This window comes from Felis catus, chromosome D1 (genome assembly GCF_018350175.1).
Source record: "Felis catus isolate Fca126 chromosome D1, F.catus_Fca126_mat1.0, whole genome shotgun sequence".
In the NCBI taxonomy this organism is placed as follows: Eukaryota; Metazoa; Chordata; class Mammalia; order Carnivora; family Felidae; genus Felis; species Felis catus.
In genome coordinates this window covers 30047954-30068152 of record NC_058377.1, presented here as the reverse complement: position 1 = coordinate 30068152, position 20199 = coordinate 30047954, and the positions used below count along the sequence as shown (strand labels likewise).

General features: G+C 42.0%; 1 protein-coding gene across 1 annotated transcript in view; it reads left to right on the top strand.

Moving 5' to 3' along the window:
- The window catches only part of OPCML (opioid binding protein/cell adhesion molecule like), a 1071462-nt gene that overhangs the window by 10143 nt on the left and 1041120 nt on the right, over window positions 1-20199 (top strand). The gene's annotated exons all lie outside the window — the stretch shown is intronic.

Here is a 20199-nt window from a genome sequence, read left to right as displayed (position 1 = left end):
TTGGCTCTGAACTAAGAAAGAGAAAATCCACATTAAGAATGCCTGAGTCTCTATATTAATGATTCATGTTTAAATGGTGACTTGCAGTGTACAAAGCACATCCACGTACATCATAACTATCTTGTATGCTAGTGAGTGAAAGAGCCAAAACGTCTAGGTCTTTTTACTTCTCCACTCCTACACCATCACACTGCCTTTCAGAATGGACAACATGGGGATGGGTGGAATCAAAATAGGTTCAAAACAGCTATAGACAAATGCAGAATGGAAAGCAAGAGTTCAATGATATGCCAGATATGACCAAGGATGGTTGCAATGATATATGTAAGATGGCAGGATTGCTAAAACATGAGAGTGGTGAGGCCAGGCACCTATGGGTATTTCTGTTTCAAGAAAGACAGGCCTAAAGAAGCCTTTGGCTTCTTTGAACAAGCTAACCTTATTCTTCTGCATAGCCAAGTGCCAAGGGATTTCCCACTCTCCTCAAAGAGAGGAGAATGTTGGAAGAGAGAATGTGGCAGATGGAAATAGCCCGTCAGCCTACAAGCTCCAAGAGAAGCTGGAGTTTCCTTGGGAGTCCCCTGGCTTTATCCCATGGAGAAGAGAATGCCCAGTCTTACTTGGCACTGGGGTGGATGCCTCTTTGGGTGAGGCCCAGATGGGAAAGGATGATGAAAACCACTATCAGGATTCTGCATCTTTCTCTTATGGGCCTTTTCCTCTTTTTGTTTGGGACAAAACCTTGGGAGTAAAAGGGAACTGCCTTACAACTGACACCAATTTAGCTCACATGATGTTCATGAAGACTGGACAGCTTTCTTATTATGACCTGGGCAATTCTCTTTTTCCTTGTTTCATTTATATTATTTATTTATTATTTTTTTTTAAATTTTTTTTTTCAACGTTTATTTATTTTTGGGACAGAGAGAGACAGAGCATGAACGGGGGAGGGGCAGAGAGAGAGGGAGACACAGAATCGGAAACAGGCTCCAGGCTCTGAGCCATCAGCCCAGAGCCTGACGCGGGGCTCAAACTCACGGACCGCGAGATCGTGACCTGGCTGAAGTCGGACGTTTAACCGACTGCGCCACCCAGGCGCCCCAATATTATTTATTTTTTAAGTAGACAATTAACCCTCTCCATTACCTTATGGGAGAGCATGAAAACACTGGCCTAGAAAGCAAAAGACACTGTCTCTGGCTTTGTCTCTGCATTTCTGAACTGAAATGTGGTGGGCAAGAGGTTCAACGTCTCCAAGACTCAATCTTCTTTGTAAAATCCTCTTTGTTTTACTTCTTTCTTAGGGTGGCCATAAGGGTGGTAACAAATGCATGATAGATGTGCCCTCTTGGAAATGTTCTACAGTTCTAACTTGCCAGGTCTTATTTTGTCTGTTGGGTTGGCCAATTCTGTCTGAGTATTTCTCTCCTCTTTTTCTGTGTAAACTTCCTTACTCCTGATTTTCTGTCTTGCTTTGACTGTCGTGGGTTATGGTTATAATTGTCAGTGGAGCATAAACCAAATTGCCTGTGACATTTGTTTTAGAGGAAGATGCTTATTTCAGGCAACTTCTGCATTCACTCCTCTAGTCTTAAAGCAATATTTGGTTGTTTTTTCCTTTTTCCATGGAGAGTACTGATAAGTGCTTTATGTTTCCTCAGCTGAGCTACTTTGGCTCTGCTGAGAACATGAACTCTGCTTTTTGGGTTGGGGTGAAAGAGACCCAGATGGAGTTGAGAAGAGCTCCAGTATGGAGCCTAAAGTCAGGCAAAAAAGAGCTCTTCAGCTCTGTGAATGCCAGGCCTGGGCTAATGACACCTGCCTCTGAGATGTGCTGTCACAACTTAAAGTAGAATTTCTGGAAGCAGTGCGTTGATGAAGATAATACTTTTGTGGGAAGAAGGGTTCTCTTTGGCTCTCCTAAACACATAATGGAGAGGGGACTAATTTGTCCCCATATGGGCTAATTAAATGAATACCTAGAGATTAGAGTCCTCTTTGCCCAGGCATGTAGGGAAACTGTACAGCACACAAACCCCACAAACCCACACAGGTCCCCACAAACCCACACAGACTATACTGGGCTGAATCCAGGATGAGATCCATTGATTCAATAGTGTTCCTTGGGTAGTAGAAAGAGGGTAATCTCATGAGTCACATACCTGTCTTGTACGCTGCCCAAACCCAACATGTTCAGTTTAAATAGCCTCAGAAAAAGACCCAGCTTGAGTGGAGATGGTGAGGTGGCCCACATTTCTGGAAAGGGCCTTTGAGACCAAGAATCTTCTAAGCACATTGCACTTGGTAAGAGTCTTTCTGTCTATCTTGCTGGGCTGTCTTCTAAGTAGCTAAAGCAAGTGGATCATGACTATAAGCTTGGTCTCTGGAGTAGAATACAGCTTGCTTGAACCTTAACTACATACTGAGTCTTTGTCTTATCTTAGGTGAGGTAGGGCATAGCTCCATTTTGGAACTAGAAAATTAATTTTTTTCATCATATTTTAACATCTATAAAGATCGGTGAGAGTAACTTTGGGTGAGCAGACTTTCAGAGATGTAGGGCTGCTGAGTCTTTGTCTTATCTTAGGTGAGGTAGGGCATAGCTCCATTTTGGAACTAGAAAATTAATTTTTTTCATAATATTTTAACATCTATAAAGATCGGTGAGAGTAACTTTGGGTGAGCAGATTTTCAGAGATGTAGGGCTGCACCATCTAGCTTTGGTTTTGAACTGCTCAGTTCACAACTCCCAGCCCTGGGTCTCACTCATATGCATCAGAAGCTGTGTTGACATGATCAAATTCCACAGAAACAGTGGATGCTTTTTTGGAAGCCAGTTAGCCAGGGCAGAGTATGAAATTCAGTCAGGCACATATACTTATAGATTAAAGAGAGAGGAACTGCTGACATTTCCACAGGTTAGACTTCCAGATGCATCACTGAAGTCTTTGTGCCTGAGAGGGCAACAGGTACCAAAAAGGTAGCAGAAGTAATGGAAGAGAGATCAGGAAGATGGGGGAGAAGTCAAAGATACATAATAGCTTTTTCCCCCTATAAAGGAACCCTACATTCTCTATTCCTCTTTATTTTCAATTCTTCATGGCTACATTTTTTCTTCTGCTTCTTGATAATGGCATCTGGGAAGAGAGTGGCTGTGATAGATTTTTTTCAATGGAGAGAAAGCCCCCCCGTGTAACTTATCTGTCTGTTATGGCTCCCAGATATTGGCCATAGGGCTTGGTTAGCTATCAGCAGATCTCTCACTTAGACCTGTGATTGGATTTCATTTTGTTCAAAGAAATGGATACATAAGAAATATCTTAAGTACTCTCCAAAATTCCTTGAGGATTTCTCCTCTTTTGTATTGCACTGGACATTTGGTGGTGGATGACAGAGTCAATGTGAAGCCAGGGGGCAAGTGTCAGAGCTGGAAGGAAAGTTAGAAGAAAGTGGAACTATGCATCACTTAAAGTCAAAGACAAGGAAGGATAAAGATGAATCCCTAGGCTACCAAGCAAGAGGATGCAGGGACAGAGACAGGCAGAGGAAGAGACAGCTACCCAGTGAGTGGAGCTGATAATGCATCAGGGAGAAAGATGTCTGAGTCCTGAAGATGTTCCTGCCTCAGAGCAGGGTACCTTCCCAGTGTTGTGCTATATAGTGACTTTTAGCCACTGAAGCAAACACGTCTGTGGACAGACAGATGCCCAAGTTATCAGAGGGCAAGTCATGCAACTCAGAAATATCAAAAACCCTAACGAGTAAACACAGGGCACCTAGGTATGTACAATAACTGCCTGCCTTCCAGCCTACCCCTACTTACCACCCACCGATAAGGATACATTGCTCTATACCTCCTCTTCATTAATAATTTCTGCTAGTAAGTTAACCACCCCTCTTTTCTGCATTAAACTTGCTTTGTCCAAAGCCTACAGGCGTGGTTGCAGCTAAGTAGGTGGGAATCGATCTCCCATTCACTGAAAAAAGTATTTTTTTTGTTTTTTCTTTTGTTTTGTTTTGCTTTGAAGGTTATGTCTCTGTAACATCAGCAACAGAAATGTCATAGGATTCCACTTTTTTCTAATCATAGGATGTTAGAAATGGAAAGAGATTTAAGAACTCTCTAGTCTTCCTTGCTAATTTGGTAGGTGATGCTTATGGAGGAAGACATCCTTGCTTGTTCCCTTCCTGCACTCACCTATGGCTACAGATGTCCCTTTTATTAATTTTTTTTAAATTTTTTAATGTTTATGTATTTCTGAGAGAGAGAGAGAGACAGAGCATGGGCAAGGAAAGGGCAGAGAGAGAGGGAAACACAGAATCTGAAGCAGTCTCCAGGCTCTAAGCTGTCAGCACAGAACCTGACATGGGATTCAAACTCACAAACTTGGAGACCATGGCCTGAGCTGAAGTCTGACACTTAACTGACTGAGCAATCCACGTGCCCCTACAGGTGTCCCTCTTAAAACCTGCCATAGTTATTCATCTACTCAGTTCTGCTAGGAAAAATTTCTTATCCCCAATCGCCTCTTCAGAACTACTTTACTCTTGCCTAAGATACTTCCTCTGTTCAGTTCTATTGCCCAGCTCTTCATAGCTGTTTGGACTCTTCATACTGATGGCTTTGCTCAAGAGTTTGCTCAGCTCTAATTAGTTTTCTTCCGCCAAGACGATGCCTCTCAGATTACTTCCAGCAGCTCCATATCCTGCTGCCTATGGTGTCCTATTTGTGTTGTTCAGAGCCCTAAGGTTCTGCTGAAGCTAAGTGGATGGGAGTCTATTCCCCACTCCCTGACCACAGCTGCCCTTAACAACCAGAGTAGCTTCACCTTCACTTATTTTGTACCATCACTTTTTGCTATTAAAAAAAAACAAAAATTAAGACTCACAGTATTATCAGTGGTCTCTGAACTTTTTTGCTTTAAATCATGTACACACAGTCTATTTATTTATGTAGAAATGATAATATGTTGCCACACATGTATGATGATATAAAGTATAAGATAAAAATGAATAATAATAGGTATTCTAATATCCCTTTCCTTCACATCATTGTAACATCAGACCATTCCTGGGGGCAAGCACCACATTGGAGACCACTGCACTAAGTCATACTGTGTCCTTGGGACTAGAATCAAGACAGAAATATCAAATCATCCTTGGCAAAATGATCCTAATGGCTCAACTCTGGCTGCTTATCTCTGGGACTTAGCATGGGGATGTGTCCTTGGCTACAGATCACTCTGGATATTGTACAATACTGTTGCTATGGAAGACCCCATCCTGTAGCAACTGCAATGTTCTTCAACAATATTATTGTGGTAAAAAATTGAATTATGTGTCAGTGGACACAGACCAATATCAGGAATATTCTCTTGTTTATCAAAACAGGAAATAAATGCAAAATAGTCTTTAGAAGAAGAAAAAGCTGAGGACAAGGACCAACCTTTCCAAGTGCCCATGATTTTTCATTTCCAGAGTTCTCACTCTTTTCCCTTTGTGTCAGCTCTTCTGCAGGGACCACCTACAATAGAGACACTGAGGTTTTAGCTTTCCTGACTTAGCTTGAGAAGTACCCTTTCCCCTGAGGAAAATCCAGCAGAGGTAAGGTTAGAATTTTTCAAAAGAGATATTATTAGACCATAGTAATGTACATATACAGAAAGGACTAGCTATAAGGAAAATTGGAAATGCACACACCTTCCTGAGCATAGTTTTTATCCTCAAGTGACTGAAGTCTTGCCCTGGTGTTGGTGGCAGCTGTGAAAATGTATCTTTCAGATCTTTGACTACAATAAATATAATTGACCGAGTATCCCAGCATCTGCTGTGTCAGGTCCATTGCTGTGTTGGTTTTGAGGCCATGTTTCTCACATACTGCTCTCAGCCAGTGACTGAGTGGGACAGAGATAGTAGGTCAGGTCTATTCTTGGGAGATATGGTCTCCTCTTTTGGAAAACTTTGACTTGAGGGTCCCCAATGGCCTTGCCAAAATTTCCTTAGGACTACACTTCATTCTCTGCTTCCACCCAGACTTACTGCCTGGCCCCTGAACCAACAACTCACTAGGGATCAGACTGGCACTGTAGTCTGCTGGATCCTCTAGTCTTTCTCACTTCCTTTTCCATTTTCTCTCACAGATGTTTCCCCTAGTAAATGTGTTGCACATTTAGTCCTGTATTGATGTCTGGTTCTTGGAGGACCCAGGATAACACGGTGTTGTTTGGCTGACAAAGCTAAATAGGTGTGCAAGCCAATATTTTGCTCCACATTCTAAACTTTCTAGTTTGATGTTATGCTATCCATCCCACTCTGCAGAGTTGAGTTAGGATGCATTGGGCATCACTGAGATATGTGCAGTTTTCAATACCAGTAGAAACTTGTTTTTTGGGACTCTCTTAAGCAGAATCCAGTAGCCCTGCTCCTTGGAGGCCCTACTCTGACCATGGAGTAAGTAAGACATTTTTAAAACATGTCTCTTAAAATTTCTCACCTAGGTTTCTGGCTTTTCTGGACCTTACATTCATTCCTCATTCTCCTGGTTTATTATCTACTGCATATCACTATGTAGCTCATAAAGCTGGTTCTACCCTTCAGTAATGCTTCAGTTTGTAATTGTTATGGTTTTGTCTTAGCTTCTTGAACTCAGTTTTCCTAATGTTTCCATGGCATTTTTTTTAAGTTGGCATTATTGACATTTTAGGCAGGATACTCCTTTGTTATGGGACTGTCTATACATTGTGGGATCTTTAGCAATATTCTTGACCTCCTTTATTCATTAGATTTCAATAGCACCCTTTAATTTGTGACAATCAAAAATGTCTCTAGACAGACAAGTGTCCCCTGGGGAACAAAGTTGATCCCAGTTTAGACTCACTGTTCTGTGGTTTTCAATGGTCAGTACAGTATCCTAACAACCCCTCTGACTTATGTCAGTTTTCTTTTCTTCAACTAATGAAATATGGGCTTCTTTTTTTTAAGTTTATTTATTTATTTTGAGGATGAGAGAGAGAGAGAGAGAGAGACAGAGAGAGAGAGAGAGCATGAGAACATGGGTGTGGAGGAAAAATGGAGAGGGGGAGAAAGAATCCCAAGCAGTCTCCATGCTGTCAGCACAGAGCCTGACACGGGACTCAATCTTATGAACTGCAAGATCATGGCCTGAGCCAAAATCAAGAGTTGGATGCTTACCCAGTTGAGCCACCCAGGTGCTTCTGGACTTATCTTCTTATTTCATAGGCATGCACATCTGACCTAGTCTAGTTTCAAATCTATCAGAAACTTCTAGTTCTCTGTTTGTTTCACTGAAAATTTTGTTTATTCAGAACCTGTAGATTAGGTAATCATCTTTTTCATCTGTGTCAGGTGGTTAACAAGATGAAAATATTTGATAATAATACTATTAGACATAATAGTAAGCTTGTTCTCTGGAATGGAATATATGGATTAAAACAGATATGAAAAATCTAAGCCATAACTACGTTATCAGTCAGATTAGCTGGACTGACTCTCTCATTGAACAAACAATTTTTATTAACCAAACTTTTCTAGCACCTTTTCTTTAGGGCAGACTTACATTTTAGTGTATTAGCTTGAAAGTGGTCAGAAGTAAGAACAACAGCCCAGATATGGTTCCTGTGCACAGACCTAAAACTAAAACTAAATCCAATATCTAGAAATTAGTGCATTGTAAATATAAGATATGCCTACCTACAATTGTAGCAGTAGAATTTTGAGATCAATGAAAGGTATTGTGCCGATTTGAAAAGAAACATGCTCCCACCAAATCAAGAATGGAGAAGGGTCCTATATATTAAAAACAAAGCCACACACACACACAAATTCTTGACTAAAATTTCTGGGTTACTTATTAATGAAAAGGAGAGATATTTGGCAGAACATGAATAGTCCTGTCCACAATAATTTTGGTAACAGGGGAGTCAAGAGCTTCAGGTAAGGGGGAGACACAGGTAAGGTGGAACGGAATGTCAGTTCCAAACAAGTAGGGATTTTTGATTGATCCCTTTCCTTTAAGCTTCTTTGGGAGTGACCTGTAGCCCAAAGCATCAAGCCCATATTCAAGAGGTCATTGTCTTAGGGCTCCAAACCCAAGGAGCAGCCCAAATGTCTCCCTGGTAAGTAACTATTGCAGAAAGTATATCTGACAATTATTTGACCAGCTGGCCCTGTATTGGTTTCTCGTTTGGATGCAAGCTTCTTATGACCCCTATTGCATATAATGAAAATGTTGGAGCTCTTAAGATCTTGTAGATGCCAGATGATATGATCTCTTACTATAGCTCTTGGATGTCTTTCTTATGGTCTTGACCAGTCTTGAGGTATCTCTTTATCTTGCAGGATGTGCTCTCCAATTCCCTGTTACAGAATCCTTTATAGCCCTAGAAGGACTTGTTGTCTAAGGACTGACCCTTTGGGATTCTAAATCATATCTTTCTATATTCAGCTGGCCTCGCTGACCTGATTTCTCTGCTGCTATGTTGTTGATGACAATAATTTTAGAAGCTAAACTATTAATTTCTGGGATCGAGCTTACTGATTAGGATCTTTTCAAGAGCCATTATAAATGCCAGATTTGGTTTAGATAAAAGTTACTTCCTTGTGAAACACCACATACAGTTAATAATTCTATAAGGTCATTTGTATAACTGGCCCTCATTGAGTGCTTACTCTCTACCAAGCACCAGTGGCCCAGGATAGCAAGATGACTAAGTCAAGGTCACTGTCCTTGAATGCTCCACTCAGGAAGAGACAGGCCTATAAACTTATAAACACATTACAGTGTGTTACCTCAGCAACCTTTTTCATAAACCATCTCTTGAAAGCATTCATGAAAGCATCTCATGAAAGAAGGAAGAAACTCACTCTCTTAGTTTCCTCAGGGAAGCTTCCCAGAAGAGGGGACATTTGAGGTGAGGTTTTAAAGAAGTGGGGAACTACCTCATGGAGAAGATGACCAAGAATTCCATTAGCCACATGCATTGATGTCTGGGAATTGGCTGGGAAATAGGGAGTAGGAGGTAAAGCAGTGAGAGAAAGGTAAGGGAATGATCTAAGACCTCCAAAGTACAGTGTTGAGAAAGTGGCAGTGCTTTGTAATCCAAGCAATAATGCTCTCACTGTGTTGTGGATTTATGTTGTGTAATTTAAATGTCAAAGACATGACTGGTGATACTGGTGAAATCTGAATTTTTAATATTTCCACAAGTTTCTAGATGTCCATGTTATGAATGGAGTCAAAGGGGTGAAAGAAACTTTGTGTGTGTGTGTGTGTGTGTGTGTGTTCTGGACTTCACACATTATCAGAGACAGGGTGAATTTCTCCTCAGATTCTTCTGTTTCTTTCAAGATGGACTTGCAACCTGTAGGTTTATGAATATTAAATTCTGATTTACGCCTTGAAGGGTTTGTTTTAATTGCAAGTTATGCTCACCTTCCAGAATAAAGGTATATTTAATTGCTTACTGAGTTCTTGAAGATGAATTTATATGGTGATTGTTCTTTAACTACATTCACTCAACAAATATGTAGTGAGGACCTAGCATGGGTCAAACACTGTTCTAAGGCTTTGGGATTCTTCAATGAATAAAACAAAGACTACTGCTCTTAGGAAGCTCATATACTAGTGGGGGAATCAGATAATGAGCAATAAACATAATACGTATATTTTATGGTATGTTAGATGATTGGAAGTAATACAGAAAAAAGAAAAGTACAGAAGAGTATGGAGACTGGCTTGGAATGCTGGGGAAGAGAGTTGCAATTTTAAATAGGGCAGTCAGGGTAGGGTTCATTGAGATAGGTGTAACTGAGGGAAGTGTTGGAAGGAGGTGAGGAAGTTTGCCATGAGGACATCTGAAGGAAAGAGCATTCCAGGCAGAAGCACTGCCTAATGCACAGACCCTATGGTGCAAGTTGAATCTACCTGGTTTATTCAAGAAACAGCAAGGAAGCAAGTGTGTTTTAAGTGGGGTAAGCAAATAGAAAGTAGTAAGAGATGCAACCAGATCAATAATAGGGGACCCAATTAAATAAGCCTGTACTCCTCTGTAAGGAGTTTGGCTTTTTCTCTGAGTTACGTGAGGAGCTTCTTCATATTTTTGAGCAGAGAATTTGTTTAAAAATATCATTCTGGATGCAGAAGGGTAGAAGTAGGCAGACCAGTCAGGAGCTATGGTCATAATCCAAGCAAAGGATAATAGTGGTTTCAGCAAGGTGAGGTGACAGAAGTAGCTAATAGCTATATGTTAAATGCAGAGCTACCAGGCTGGCAGATTGAATATGGGGTGAGACAGAATAAATAGATCCAGGGGAGGACTCCACTTTTTTTTTTACCTGAACAGTAAAAAAGGAAGGATCTATTGGAAGGATAGATTTGGAAGGATAAAGTTGACATCAACTGTGATGAAAATCTATGGGTAGAGCAGTGTTTGGGGGGAAGGACCAGAAGTTTATTTTGGACATGTTGAACTGGGTATGTCTCTTGGACATCTTTGGAATGCATGGGAAAGTGGCATGAATATGATATTTAAAGTCAGAAAGCTAAATGATCTTACAGGGAATAGAATAGAATAGAATAGAATAGAATAGAATAGAATAGGAGAAAGGAGAACTCCAGACCTTAAGCTCTGGGAAACTTCAACATTAAAAAACCATGAAGGAGGTGATTACATACAAGTATGAAGAGTTCATGTATAGTAACAGGTAGGTAGGCTGGTAAATGGGTCAAGGCAACAACCAATAGGTGAGTGACAAGCAAGGCTTCTTAGGCACACAATTCTTGATCACATGTCATTCCAAATCACTGCAGTATGCAAAAGGTGGTGTTATTAAAGTACAGGACACATTCATAATGCTATCTTAAGTATTTAATACTAGGGCATGAAGAGAAACCCAAGATGGGGGGAGGCTAAGTCTATGCCCACAAATGTTGAGCATATCACAAGGGACATTAAGATCATTTAAGCCAAACAACTTGATTTACAAATTAGAAGACTCATGTCTCAAAAGTGAACTGGTTTAACCAGGTTCACACAGCAAGCTATGGGACAATCAGGTACAGAAATGAGGTCTAATTTTTCCCCATTTAGAGGACTTCCCTCTCTACTATCTTCCAGAACTCACTGAGAGTCTACTATTGATCATACCCAAGAAATAATATTATGAAAATCTGAAAGCCTTCTCTGCTTGGGCAGCCAAGCTTTGAGCCACAAACGTAAACAACAGGTCTTCTAGGCTGTTGGTCTTGTGCTACTCAAACTTGCATCTTGTGGTTGTGTACTCTCTGCTCAGTGACCAGCTTAGAGCAGGTTGAATGACTGCACACGCCTGCATTTTTAGAGGCATAAAATTATCAGCAAACCTTTAGTGGAATTCTCTGTTTAAGAACTTCTCCATGTGACCTCAGTGCTTTTCCTGTGGTCAGTGGTTTGACTAGTGTGTCTGATCTGGGGAATGAATGTAGGCATGAGGTAGATTCCAACAACCTTTAAGAGGAGGCACCCAAGAGGTGGTGCCCTGCACATAAAAGGCTCTCAGTAGATATTTACTGAATAAATATCTTAATGGGTGATTCCACCCAGTAGAAACATCTTATGTAAGCAGGTTAACTGGAGAGTAGAAAATCTGCAATGTTGCTGATTACCCATATGCCTTTGGGCACCTTCTTAACCCCTCTGAGACTTAGTTTTTCTGCCTAGAAATAAGATTGGAGCTGCTGACTTAGATCAATGGGAGAAGGTTAATTGAAAACAGTTATAGAAAGCATAGAAAAGTATTTCAAGACAATGTGTAAAAGCTGAATGTCATCGTCACCACAGCCAAATTAAAGAGGGGCCTTGAGTAATTCAGGAAGTGTTGGGAAGTGCAGCCCCCTTCTGTCTGTCCTGTCCTTGTAACTGGGTGGTGGTGTGGTGATTCCAAGCGAGAGGTGGGAAGCCCAGCATGCCTCCAACTCCCACTTGAGAAGCCCTTAGCTCTTTCCTTACTGTTGTTGGGTGTGTGCCCAGTTGCATCCAGAACAGAGGGAAGAGCCTGCTGACAAAGGCAGATGAGATCTGTGGTGTAAAGCCACAGGAGAGATGATATTTGACAGATCTCTCCACAATTATGTCCCTTCTTCCCACTCCCTCATGCAATTAGGGGTCTGGGTCCAGTTCCTTACTAGGCCAGCAACTTCAGCAACCCCAACCCCCCAGTTGATTTCAATGTGGGGTCAGATAAGCAAGAGTCAGGTCTGCTGAGCTTGCAGGCTTCTGTTTCCAAGGGCATGAGACCTTTTTAAAAAAATGGTCTCACCTACTTCATATGGGAAACTGGAGGCAAAATTGTCCCGGATCGTTATGCAGAAGATGGAGACAAAGGCTCTAAGAAGACACTAATGTTGAATGGATCTTGCTACTCAAAATGTGCTTCCTTGATCAGCAACATGGAAGTGAAGAATCTTGGGCTCACCCCAGGTTCTTGCCCATCTCTCCAATTTCAACACAAAACCCATTTCAAGTACATTTTCTTCCAAGCAGCCTTTCCTAGACACTTCACCCAATAAGAATCTCCTTCCCTCTGACCTCCTAGAAAAAAAGTTCAGAACTTAGCTGTGCATCAGAATCACCTGGGGGAACTTCAAACCTAATGGATGCCTACCTAGAGCCTGCTCCCCAAGATTTTTATGTAATTGGTCAGTGTAGAACATCAGATATTAGTATTTTTTTAAAAGATCCTAATATCTGTGTTGGGGAAAACTGTTTTAAACATGCATTATTAGCCCTGACTTATTTAGGATTTTAATGATTTACTCTCTCAACAATCACTTTTAAAAGTGTCTTTATCTTGTCTCTATAATCAGAGAGTAAACTACTTGGGAACAGGGATTCTTTCCTCCTGTTCCCCCCAAGTGAACACATGTGGTGCCAAGGAAGAAGCAGTAGGAATGAGGACCTCTCAACTCTGTTCTTTCCTGGGGATGCCTGGCTGTGTGACCTTGGGGCAGGGGTGAGGGCATCCATTGGGCTTTTCTCAGCCTTGAATTCTTTCTCTACAAAAGAAGGTTGAGTTAGATGATCCCTTAAGGTGCTTGCCGGCTCTGATGTTTTATAATTCTAATGAGCACTTAGAAAATGGGGATTGATTGCAGGCAGCCCACTGCCTTGAAACCTGGTATTTGACCCATTTTAGCATGTTGTTGCCTTCCTCCTGCTCCACAAGGGTAAGATGCTGGTACTTCTCATCTCTGAAGATGTGTCTTCTCAGCTGGCTATTAGGCTTTCCATGAGGTCACTTTTACTAAGCCTTATCCTAGTCCATGGTGTTTCTCGGTCTGCATTGCAGCAAAGAATTGATCAGATCCCCAGAATGAGCTAGCAAGACAGTGGAAAAAGGTCTTCTCTGTCCTGACTCCCACTCTATGGAGCAAAGGGAAAACAGGCACAATTTTTAAATAAACACACACAGGTTAAAGAAGGGAAGCAGGAGAAGGATCCATACTGCAGGAACAAGAACAAAAAAATCAGAGATGTCAGGTGCCCACTGGACTTGGAGGGAAACAAGTGAGTGACTGGGGAAACTATGGGAACTATAGATTCAAGTGGAGAAACATGATCCAGTCCAGAGGAAGTCAGCCACTCTCCAGCCCCGCACAGATGTCATCTTTGGAGGCATGCAGAAAATTCATTCTCTTGCCCCTGCTCCAGCACAAAGCATATGAACAATGGCATTTGCCCTTGCTGATTAGACACTATTCTGTTTGGGGATTCCAGGATAAAGTTTTTTTTTTTTTTTTTTTTTTTTTCTGTTCATATGGTTAGGGCAATGTCCCCTGCAGCAACTACTGTCTCATTTTCTCAGAATTGCTAGTACCACTTCATTCTGGCTTCTGCGGCTAATGTTTCCTTCCTATTCCTGCCTTCCCACACAGTCCTCCCAGGATGCTTATCTCAGGCTTATCTGAAATTAAAAAAAAAAAAGAAGTATTGCTAAACCATGCACACATTTCCTAAAGGATCATGATGACAGAGCAGGTAGAGGAATAGCGAGGCAAAGGTAAAAAGACCATCTTTTACTACAGACTGCACTGGAAGCTTTGGGAAGTAGTGAGCTCATGTCAGCAAAGCCCTCTGAGCTATTGCTCTTTACTGAGAATTTTGGAGGCTCTTATGTGCCAACCTATTTGCAGACATTTAAGAATTAACCCTCTCACAGCTCTAGAGGGGTGTTTTGTTCTGCTCTTCAAAACTTAAATGAAGTGATTCCAAATTTGAAGTAAACTTAGAGATAAGATATGTGGCTTTTAGTCCCTCTTAACTATGGGCTGTGGAAATTTAGATAAGACATTTTCTTTGCTGGGGTCTTGGTTCATACTTATTATAGAGGCTTGCTTTTTATTTGGTGAAAACAATAGTCCCTAATCTCAAAGAGAAAGGAAATGGTGCCAACTTCCAATCATAGGTAGTAGTCCCATGGACCATTTGGCTCACTGGGAAAGAGGCCCATGATTAGTTAGCAACTTCTGAAGAGGGTGTGTGGAGAAGGAAGCTGAGGTGGGAATTCAATACATTCAGTCACCATTCCTAAAGGGACAGGCTTCATAGGGCTTTTATCGGCAGGGCGGGGGAGGGGAGTAATGGTGGTAGGTAGAATTAATGTCCTTTTCCCAAGGATACAAGGGAAGGATTTTGTTCTCTTCTTTTTGGTGGGGGTTGGGGGAGTGGGGGTGGGGATTAGTACATCATTGCTTGTTATGGTTAATGTATGTAAGAGTAGGGAGGGTACTAAAGGCAAATATCCATTGGTAGGAATGAGAAACTCAGTAGATGGATAATATGTCACTGGAACCAGATTTCTGGTATCAGTCTAAGGTGTCAGTGGGAAGTGGGAGTGAATGAAAGAAACAGTGAAGAGTGAGGGGTCAAAGGGAAGGTGGGATAAAATGACAGAGAGTAAATGTATTGGAGATGAACCCGTGTGTATGATAAGGGTTCCTGGGATAAGTGTTGAGTTGTAATCAGAGTAAGACTGAGTTGTAATCAGAGCCCCTGTCTCCATATCCCACACCTGGGCTCCCTCCTTGTAGAAGATCTTCTCTCTGGCTAAGGTTCACCCCTTTGAGCAAACCAGGAACTGACTGAGGACATTTCTGTGCTGGTCAGATGCAATTATCTCTCTGAACAAAGAAGCTTCCTGCCCCCCTTCTCTCCAAGGGACCATCCTCAAGACTGTGGCCATCTCAAAAGACCACTTCTTTATTCTTTCCTACTTAGAATGAATGCTCTTAACAGAGACATGAAAAAGATTATGTTACTTTCTCATTGTCCTAGAGATGGAATTCAGGGGTTTGGTGAGGTTAAGTGCCTTTTCTAAGGTCATGCAATGTGGGGCAGCAGAAGAGCTTGTCTGAGTGCCACAGCTCTGCCATGGCCACGAACAGTCTGTTGCTCAGTCACTGTGCTTGTTACATTCATCTTTCCTGTCTCCTTAGGGGGTGTCTCAACCTTTCTTAGTCTGTCACATATAAGGTCCCTGTTGGTCATTTTTGCTTCTGTATTTTAATGATTGGACTAATTTCCACTTTATTTTTGTATTTATTTTAACACAATCACTTATAATGAGGCTAATGACATTTTGTCTCCATGGTGGCGCATTTTAATTTGGTCTCGGAAATGTCAAAGCGATCAGACAATTTTGTATCTTGGAAACACAAAATGTGGCAGGGACAATAGATTCTTCTCCCCATCACTCCATCTCCCTTGTTATCTGCTAGCTCCTGGGGCCATTCTGTCCCACTGGCTGCTTCTCTATGCTGGCATGGGCAGAGATCAGCCACGAAACATTGCCAAGACAAGAGACAAGAAGGATCCAGCAGACGGACTCTTTCCAGCAAGCACAGTTAACACAATTTATCAGATTTCAGCACCTGAGCTAAGTTTGTTATGATAGAAACATGGCATTGTTTTCCTGGCGCCATTTTGTATTGATCCTTGTCCATCCATCCATCTCAGTCTTTCTTTTGACCCTGCATATAGCTTTCCACATCTCTCCTTTAAGACTAGGTTAGTCATTTTTCTTTTCTTTTCTTTTCTTTTCTTTTCTTTTCTTTTCTTTTCTTCTTTTCTTTTCTTCTTTTCTTTTCTTTTTTTCTTTTTCTTTTTCTTTCTTTTTTTTTTTTTTTTAAGTAAATAGCTTGGGCTTTGTTGGCCTCATAAAGTCTCTCTGTCATATTCTTCTTCCTCTTTTTACAACCCTTTACAAATGTAAAATCCATTCTTAGTTTGCAAGCCATATGAATTATCAGGCAATCTTGGATTTGGGGGTTTTTAGGGAAACTTTTAGCAGTATTTGGATTGAGGAACTGAATCCAAGTCCTTTCCAGCATGGAATTCATTAGAGTATCTATCCTGTAAAACAGAGCCACTAATAGTTGCCTGTATTGAGGTTGGGTGGTAAGTAAATTCTCTAATGATGTAAATATATAACACATCTCCATAGAGATGGTTGATTTTAGCTTTGTTGGAAATGTAGGATTCAGGGCTTGATGGGTTTTCCTCGGGAAGGTTGTGTTGTCCCGTGTTTATTCTAAAAAACTGGTTAGTGTCAGGTCTGAATTTGGAGGTCTCTCATTCTGGACTTGCCTTCCCTGCCTAGCACTTCCCTGTGGCCAGCCTCCTCTCCACCCTGCTTTGTCCTTGAAGGGAAGGAGATGGATGGTGTCTGCAGATGGGGCAGTGCAGCCCTCTCAGCCCTGATAGCAACCACATTAGTCTTCACTTCAGCACCAAGGCTCGTTTCTTGGAAGCTAATCTCTGAAGTGGAAATCAGAACAGTGAAAGGAAGAGGGTCCTGGTGTGGTGAAATCTTCAGGCCGAATCCCGGAAATTCGCAGCATAACCCAGATAGAACCCGTGCCCTAGGAATGGCCTCAGCCAGGTGTCTATTTAGAAGCCATTTTGTCAATTTCTTTGCCAGCTTTTCCATGTAGTAAGGATACTTTATCTCTATAAAGCAGCAATAAGTGGACAGTATAATATATTTCACTTTTAATAAGGTGTTGCCAGTTGCACACACTCTGTAGAGCAATTAGTGTCAAAAGCTGCTAAGCAATGGAGGGAACTGTATCTGAGTGTTTACAGAATGGAAGGATTTACAGCTGGGTTTGGAGGAGCCATAGCCACAACATGGAAGGCGGGGAAGCAGATATTGACCAGCTGAGTTTAGATCCACTGATATGGGCATTTCTGAGACTTCTGGAAGGCAGGCCCTTGCATTGTGTTGTGATCTTTGCTCCTGGGGCTTGGAGATAGTGATTGTCCTCACAGAGCTAGCTCATAGGGCTGGGGAAAGAGCATGGGTTTAGTGGTGCCATAGATATAAGCCGCAAACTCAACTGTGCCATGTAAGGATGACTCCTTGGCAAACATATTTTATGAAACGCATTTTCTCCATCTATAAAACTTAAATGGGAAAATCATCAGAGAATTTAGAGTATGGAGCCTTTTTGCAGTTTGTAGCCCTTAAGTCAGGCTGTGTCTTTTCAAATTTCATCTTTCCTGTCCCATCAATGCTAATAAGGATGGGACATTTTCAGAAATCAAGTCTAAACTAGATTACCCACCTTGTGTCAGTTTGCCCAAAACTCTCCTGACTTTGAAATAAAAAGCCCTACACCCTGGGAGCTCTCAGTCCCAGGCAGACTGGGATGGTAGATCATCCTGTCTAGTCTAGAAGCACTTCTCTTCTCTCAAGTGATGAGCTCAAGTGTTGACAGCATACAAGTCAGGAATTCAGACCATGCATTTCACTGCACACAAAACACAGGCAGAGGCAAACATCTGTGAAGGACAAGGGTAGAGATCTTTGACTGGCTGGGGGACAATGGGTCCAGTGATGAAGTGAGCCTCTGGACTAAAAGTCAGAGGATCTGGCTAAAAGGCTCTTAGATTCATTTTTTCCCTGAGGATGTTATTTTGACTGTTGGAAGGGAGAAGAGGCATTTGTATTTCCTTGTTCCAATTTGTTTGAATGTTTTGAGGTTGTGTCCATGGATTCATGCCGCACAATGAAGCTACTTTTCTAAATCATGTACAGAGCACCCCTCAATCCAACCCAAGGTTGGAGCACTCAGGTCATACCCTGAACACCACTCCAGAGTGACCCCTACTCCCCACCTAGGGAGCTTTTCTCCTACTTTGGGAGAAAAATGTCAGGGAGCACTGCTCTGGTCTAGGCAGCTGGCCAGCTACCCCATATCTGTCTGAACCTTTTGCAAAGTGGGGACAGAAGAGCCTTCACTCTGGCATAATGCTCCTCACTTTATCAATTAGGAAACAGACTGAGAGGAAAAGTTAAAGAAAATCCCAAGTTGGCTGGGTTCAAACCTATGTCTTGAGTCTTGAGGTGGCAGTTTCTTCTCACTTTTTCTTTTGTCTTACTTTTGCCAAAAAGTATAGTTGTCTTCCATGACAAGATATACACTTTGCATATGGAGGGAATTTAGCAGGGGTGAATCATCTAAGATGTTGAGTGAGAAGGGATGGCTGGTTGGTGAAGAGAAGGGGTGACAGCTGGTTCTTGAGGGTGGTGGCTGTGGAAATGGCTGAGGGGTGGGGGAGGCTCACTGTGCAAAGGGAAAGTGAGAATGAACACAGAATGTAGTCAGACAACAGGATATCAGATTAGAATGAGGGGTGTGGGGGGCAGATGTGAAGAACCTGGGCTGCTTAGTGAGGGGGGCTTGCTTCTCGGAGGCCTTGAATGCCAGGAAGACCACACTGAAGATTATTCACGAGCTTGTGAAGTATCTTAGTCACAGAATGGTTTGCAGCCCTACTGCTGCTTTTCGTGAAGTAAGTTCCCCTTTAAATAACTATGGGGGCTGGGGAATATAGAATAATTCTCTCCAAGTACTTCCTTATGTATCCAATGGGAGTGAGAGGAAGTGTGGTCTCACTGGATACATATATTCTGAGTTAATTCCATGGGACTATGTCTTCCTTTTCTTGTATAACAAGATCAGCTTTAAGGATATCAGAGCACCTTATTTAAAATGTTATTTCAAATATTTGTTGGGTACCTTCTTCATTTAAGTTTTATAGGGGAGAGTATACCAATATGAAAAGGTTGTGTAATTAATTAATTTTGACCACAAAAGCATAAATCAGCACTGTACTTAATTTTGTAAGTGTTACCTGGTTCCTATGTATGCTTGGACTTTACATGTCCCATTGCAAGATGGTGTCCCATTGGCCCTCCTAGAAAATCTGCAATGAAGGTAAGGGCCTCCTGTAAATCAGTACACAGTTCACACTGACCACAGATAGGTTGGTGAATCCGGTGCTTTTCTTTCTCCATATGCTGCTCTTTCACTAGATCCCTTATGGTGGGCAAGGATCTTACTTAAAGTATGCAGGCCTTACAGAAGTTAGGGCTCTCAGAGCTTTCTGTCCAGTTTAATGTCCAGCAGGCCTTGGTGCTGGAGCTCTTACAGGTTCTGTTTGTTTCTCTTTTCCTGCTGGCTGTCCCAGCTCCAGGGCTCCCCCCTGGGTCCCAGTTGCTCATCCTAGGGACCCTCACTGTGTGCTCATCCTCTGCAGACTTCCTAATTGCATGAGAACTGTCCTCCCCTTCCTGCTCAAACTCCTCCCCTCTTCCCTCCAGCCTTCTTTCTCAGTTCAGTTAAGTCCCCATCTCTGGGTTTGTTCTCAAAATTTGAAATTTGAAGGTTTCTATTTTCACACCTCAGTAATTGGTGCTATCCGTTGAAAGTAACTCTGTAACTCCAGCCTGCTGGGGTCAGGAAGAGCTGAATTGAATTAAAAAGAGTAGAAATTGGCTAGAAGCAGGAGGAAGACTTGAGCGGTGTGCTTTCTCTCCTCCATGTGGCTAGCAATCTTTGGGCAGGAGCCTGCCTTTAGAGCTGGCTGGTGGATATCCCACCTTATTCCCTTCACTTGATGGGGTTCCTGCAGGGGAGGTGGTAAAAGGGAATGAGACTCCCTGCCTGGCATACCCTCAGCCCAGGGAGTGACACTGGGGACCCAGGAAATACACGCCAGCAAAAAGTATTATGTCAGTGAAATGACATTGGAGCCATTAAAAATGCAAAACACCCCCTGTTTTAATAGCATAATGGCGGGGAGAAAAGCTGTCAGAAGCCAGGAGTCTCTTCGTGACAGCAGCTAATCCATCCACAAT